Genomic DNA, 6,848 nt, shown 5'->3' with positions numbered 1-6,848 from the left:
ATACATTCATAATATTTAAAAGAAAGAGAAAGCCAACTTCGGCTTTATTTTATCTATCTTTTCTGAGGTACAGTGCTGGCCTAAGGTGACATTTCAAAGGCCAGCGTTTATTTTGTAATTCTTAACTTCATAACAAAGCATGCAATAGCATATCATAGCTGATAGGTTTTCTAGTAATTGTATGTGGTTACTTCACGGTAATTCTATCAAGGGGAGGCTATGTTAAGGCTACTTCATGTTTACCGACACACTTAGAAAGTTTAATTACTCCTCTTTGATGAAACAAATGGTAGAAATTCAAAATGAAAAGTTCTCTTGGATGCAGACTTCATGGTTTCTTGACCTTGAATTTTAAAAAAAAGTGTGTGCTATGTGTGCATACGTGTATGGGTGGTACATGTGTGCATACATGTTCATGTGTATTTCCTTATATACAGATGCATGGAGACTCAAATATCAATGCTGTATATTTCCTCAGTCACTTATCAAATTAATTTTGAACCTGGGTTTCTAGTTCTGCCACTATTTTCCATCTTCTGTACCCAACTGATGTCACGTAACATCAGATGCCTGTTCTGGCAGGCAGGGATTGTGTGAGGTTCTCTTAGATGAAGATGAGGGAAAAGATGGCTGTGGTCATTGTCCAGATAGAGACATTTTAAAGACGTATCTTTCCTAAAGTACACTCCATTTACACAACCCCTTTAACTCTCAGTAGGATGTGATCATCAAAAGGCTCATTAGTAAACACCTAAGTGTGTGGCCATCTTTCTAAAGGCTCTCTTGACTGGGCCTGCCCTGAGCAAGGGCTTGAGAAAGTATTCCTGGGTTTGTTTCAAACACTAAATGCTGAAGTCTGTCACTGCATGGATGGCCTTTGTGCACCGGGAACCTTATTAGCACATTTTATTCATGCACCATCAAAGAGTAGCAAGCACAAATCAGGGCCAGAGGCACCTTCCACTGGGCTGCTCTTTTGTGATGAAAAGCAGTTTTATGTCTAGAATATTTCACACAGAGTTTTGACCACAGCATCATGCTTGGAATATCATTTTATTTGTCTACTTTTCATATATTCATTGCAAATATCTACTTCCTCCTTATCTCTTTACCCTGCTCATGAAAGTGAAACATATCTTCTATATTCAGTGTAAAATCAGGACAAATACATAATCAGGACACCAACAGTTTAATTTTGTCTCAGTTATGGGCTGGTGGTATCATGTGTTAGGCAATTTCTTTCATGTTTCTGTACTTGACATGGCCATGAAACATTTTAGTTCTTGAGTAAGATGAGACTTGCTGGGGAATATTATTTTCAGGTGCATGAATTTATGCTGCATTTGTTTAACTCTGTGAGGCTGTGGTTACTGTGCCTGTCTAAAGTACCTGAAGGTCCTAATAAAGAGTTGAATGGCCAATAGTGAGGCAGGAGCAAGGATAGGCAGAGCTAGCAGGCAGGGAGTGTAAGAAAAGGGGCAGGGAATCTGGGAGAAGAAAAAGAGGAGCAAGAGAACAACGAGAGGAGGGCGTTAGACGCTAGCTACCCAGCTACATACAGCAAGCCACGAGGAAAGAAGGAAAAAAAGGCATATAGAAAAAGATAAAAGGCCAGAGGCAAAAGGTAGTTAATATTATTTAAGACGAGAAAAGCTGGCAAAAAACAGGCCAAGCTAAGGCCAGGCATTTATAAGAAAAGCTGGCAAGAAACAAGCCCAGTTAAGGCCAGACATTGATAAGCAATAATAAACCTCCATGTGTTTTATTTGGGAGCTGTGTGATGGGCCCCTCCAAAAGACAAAAGAATAAAACATCACACCTCAGAGACTAGAGTCAGCCTTGAGAGTCATGGGAGAAAATTACTGAAGAAAAATCTGGTTGATTGATTGATTGATCGATTGATTGATAGGAAGCCAGAAATCTTTCCTGTTCCACTGTGGGCGTATCACTATTCCTCTCCCCTCCTATGATATCATCAGCTCTTCTGTCTTGGCCACTTTCAAATTGCCATCTAAAATGAGGAATTGTAGTACATGAGCAAAAGAAAATTTCTCACATGGTACTTGGTATTTGCTAGACTACATTTTGTACGAATCTACCCACACTTCTATGCGGTTTGTTTTCATTGCAGTACCTTTATCTTATGGGAACCATTCATAGGGGCTGCGGATGCACCTTGGTGGCAGCGTGCTAGTCTCACACGCCAGAGGCCGCAAGTCCAGTGTCTAGCAAATAAACTATCACTATCAACAACAGAAAAGTATATTTGTAGAGAGGCATGATGTCTCTAGCTTGTAATCACAACACTTAGGCAAGGTTGCTATCAGTTCCATCTTAAGCTGAGTTGATAGTGAATTCTAAGATAGCCTGGACTACAAAATGAAAGTTTCTTTTAATGAACCAAAATTACAATGAATGAAAAAATATTAAATGGAGTGGAAAATAGAACGAATATTCTGTAATTACTTGTTTCCTTAGCATCTTGAACTCAGATTCTAAGTAAATATCTGAAGCCTTTATCTGAAATATTTTCCTGGTATCTACTTATTATCAGTTTATCTTTCTATTTGTCTATACGAATGTAATTTCAGGATTCATTTATATCTTCATTGTTCATTCTAATATCACATCATCAGTACATTTGAATATATAAATCTACCTTATTTTTTCTGATGTCTCTGTTTTTATTTCATTATGTTGCTACACTTCAGTAAATTTCCTACTGGAATACTGATGTGTTCTACCTTGGGTACAGTTTATTTTTGGTCAGTTTGACATACTTATATGTAGATATCCATATTAGAAAATATGTAGACAAATAATATCTGAATCAATATAACAGGTATCTCCATTTTTCTCTATCCATATGATAGACAATAAGATTTTTAAAAATTTCAGAAGCTCTGCCAAATGGCTGAAAGTTATAGTCACAACAGAGATTTGCATTTCCCTGATCGTTAAGGAAGTTGAGCATGACCTTAAGTGTCTTTTGGCCATTTGAACTTTTTCTGTTGAGAATTCTCTCTTCAGCTCAGTGCCCCATTTTATAATTGGGTTGATTAGCCTTTTACGGTCTAGTTTCTTGAGTTCTTTATATATTTTCGAGATCAGACCTTTGTCAGTTGCGGGGTTGTTGAAGATCTTCTCCCAGTCAGTGGGTTGCCTTTTTGTCTTAGTGACAGTGTCCTTTGCTTTACAGAAGCTTCTCAGTCTCAGGAGGTCCCATTTATTCAATGAGGTCCTTAATGTCTGTGCTGCTGGGGTTATACATAGGAAGTGTTCTCCTGTGCCCATGTGTTGTAGAGTACTTCCCACTTTCTCTTCTATCAGGTTCAGTGTGTTGGGACTGATTTTGAGGTCTTTAATCCATTTGGACTTGAGTTTTGTGCATGGTGATAGATATGGATCTATTTTCATTCTTCTACAGATTGGCATCCAGTTTTGCCAGCACAACAACAGAGATGTAGACTCCATCATTGGTAAACATCAATAGTTTCTGTTTCTGAACTACTGCATTTAAACTCCCATTTTGCAATTCAGTGCATGAATGTTTCTAGGGAAGATTTCTAAACATTCTTGCTATGGTTTTCTCACATATTGAATAGATAATATTGTAATATTAATACATAATATAATAATTTAATAATGCCTTTCTAGTAGATTGTTTTAAGTATTTAAAAAATCATCTTATGAAAATGTTTAGAGTATTCTGCAGTATATAGAGAGTTCTCAGTTAATTTTAACAACAGCTGCAATATAGCCTTTGTCCACTGTGGATCCATACTATACCCCAACAGACTATCCAGTCATACCTAATGTCTGTGTGTGAGTCATGAATATACCTTCATACTGTTAAGTAATAGTTTTGGTTTACAGCCTGGGGCTTTATCAGGTTTTATATGAAGTTGTACATCCATGGTTTGCGAACCATGGGAGCATATGGCGCCTAATTAAGCTTGATAAAGATAAAGGATGACTGTTTAAGAGGTCAGTTTGCACCCTCTGGAGGGTACACAACTTCATAAACACAGGAAAGGTGTACCTCCCGAGACGAGGCAGTCAGCGATGGTGATGTTCAGTTGGCCTGTGGCTGCCAGAAGAATCTAACATGCTGGCATTGCTCCTAAGCCGCAGTTGTAGAAATATGGCAATGATTCCATCACTGACACCACAATGAAATATTGATACAGTAATTAGTTTTCTGTACCATATGTTCTGATTTTTGCATATAGTTATTATGCAGCCAGGATTCCTAGGCAGATGATTAGGAGAGCAGGAGTCTCGACACGATGTGATGGTTTTGCTTAGTGAGTTCTCCAACACGAACCGAAGAGATGCAGGTTGATTTCTGACAGCACCAATAGTCATCCTTGATGGAATAGATGGGCTCACAAAAATATATATATATATACAAACCTGGCAAGGATAAAGCAAATAGAATAACCTTTAATCTGTTCTGCTTTCTTCACACTCAGCCTTATCTTCAGCATACTTGATGACTGTTATGATGGGTAGAGAGCACCAACTTCCTGGAGTCAAGCAAGATTTCAGCACAAATATAAAGGACAGTCACAATCATTCTCTCCATCTGTGCTACAGTAATGACTTTCCTTCTCACTAATAGTTGACAACGTAATTGTGTGATAGACTGTAAAATATCACGAAACCCTAGAATTGCTGCTTTCTTTTTGTGCTGCATCTCTTGACTGACACACAGTAAGTAAGGAGCAGAAGCACTCTCCACAGCCAGCAGATTGAACAGCATTACTCCCAAGAAAAAGCAAAGAAATGGAAAAACAAACCTAGGAGTGATTTAGCAAAAGAAGGCATTTAAAAAGAGGGGTGAATATTTTTTACCCTCTGAAATATCTCCATCTTTATAATCTGTTGCATCTATCACTACTAGGGGCCCATTCACAGTATATTATTATCTAGGAAAGCAAATGCCAGATTAAACTCTCTGAGGTTGATTTTTGTCTTTTTTCTCTAAGAAATGTTGAATTACAGACAATTTTTTTCACAGTTGCGATGTTAAAGCTATTTAATTTGTGATAGTAAGAATTTCGGAGGACTTCATTCCTTCAGAGGAGGCTTAGTATCCAACATAGGTATTAAGTTTATGAATTATTTGGGTTCCATTTTGACCTTTTTATTTGTTTTTTATAATTCATTAGCTCTCTACTACAAAGAAGTTGCAAATAAAAACACAACACAGAAATTAACCAGACTCCATCAATATCTATACATCTCATTCAATTTCTAAACTGTTAGAATGTATTTATATATATATAACAGTTATCATGACATTATTAGAGACACCTGAATTCTCTTTAGTGAAAGGCAGATGAGGACAGACAGGTACAACAGATTGAGATACTAGGCTGGGGAGAGAGAGGAAGGGAGCAATGAGTACATCACGGGTGTTTTCCCTCCTGAGGGACACTCAGGGTCTTGTGGTTTGACCTCTATCATGCTTCATCCTGGTGATCCTGTGGCTGCTTCTCCACAGACACACGTCTGTTATACTTTAAGGTAAGACATCTTTTTGCTTACTACAAGGACTCAAAGAATGTCCTGCTATTTTTTTTTTTTTATGTTAAATGGAGAGGTTCAGGTCGAAAGAAAAACTGTTACTGGTTTCAAACATAGCACAACTACACACACACACACACACCTTACCATTGTAAAATAGTGATTATTTATTAGTTCCTAGTCTCCAGGGGTTAATGAGCCTCACATATTCAGCTGAGGTCTCAATTGGTTCTTTCTAGGAAGTGACTGGTGCTGTGAAGAATTATGAGGCTCAATTGTAGCAGAACACATTTCCTTCTTTCGTTAGACTGTCAAAAGTAATCATTTTCCTATAGCAGTAATATTTATAATATTATATTATTTTAAAGTCAGTCAAGAAGAGAGAATGAGTCAATTATAAATGGAGAATATTTTATTAGGTAATATAAATACAGAAGTGATATCTTACCATCTTTTTTTTTTTTTTTTTTAGCTTGGTACCAGGCTTCACCTTTACCCCATAAAGAGTTGATAGCTACATAGAGCTACACTAGGAAGTGGGCAGTTTACAGTATTATAACATGGCAGCTTTCTAAGACAGTCATAGAAATTCGAGAAGGAATACCTATGATATAATGGCAACATGCATCATTATGAAGAGTAGATATGAGACACAGTGAGGAAATAAACTACATTACAGTGAGATACATCTGCTCCTGGCAGCACCAATCTACTTCAAAAGAATAATGGGCATCGAAGAGGGTGGATTTTGTTAGCCATTTGGACAAGAAACTGCTCTTGCCTGAGCTATTTGACTGGACTTTCAGGACCCACAAAAAACTGACTGCTGAAGCTGCATATAAAAGATGAGACAGTCCTTAAGGGTTCCTGCTTCATGGAAAAGTTTGCTGGATACTATGAGCCTGTAGGCTAAATATGGATGCCCCAACTATACAGAAGAACCTTGGGTGACTGTCCAGGCAGCAACATTTTCTGAATACACATATTCATCTCTGATGTGATGGTGTTCCGCAGAGGGTGTTCTGATGGGATGCTCTTCCACAAGGGTCCTCTGGTGGGATGGTGTTCCCTGGAGGGTCCTCTGGTGTAATGGTGTTTCCCGGAGAGTCCTCTGATGTGATGGTGTTCCTCAGAGGATCCTCTGGTGGGTTGGTGTTCCCCAGAGAGTCCTCTGATGTGATGGTGTTCCCCAGAGAGTCCTCTGGTGAGATGGTGTTCCGCAGAAGGTGTTCTGATGTGATGGTGTTCCCCAGAGAGTCCTGTGCTGTGTTGGTACTCCACAGAGGGTCCTCTGGTTTGATAATTCTTTAGAAAGA

Source organism: Chionomys nivalis, chromosome 14, assembly GCF_950005125.1.
Source record: "Chionomys nivalis chromosome 14, mChiNiv1.1, whole genome shotgun sequence".
In the NCBI taxonomy this organism is placed as follows: Eukaryota; Metazoa; Chordata; class Mammalia; order Rodentia; family Cricetidae; genus Chionomys; species Chionomys nivalis.
The sequence above is the reverse complement of the archived record's forward strand: the minus strand, read 5'-3'. Positions refer to the sequence as shown.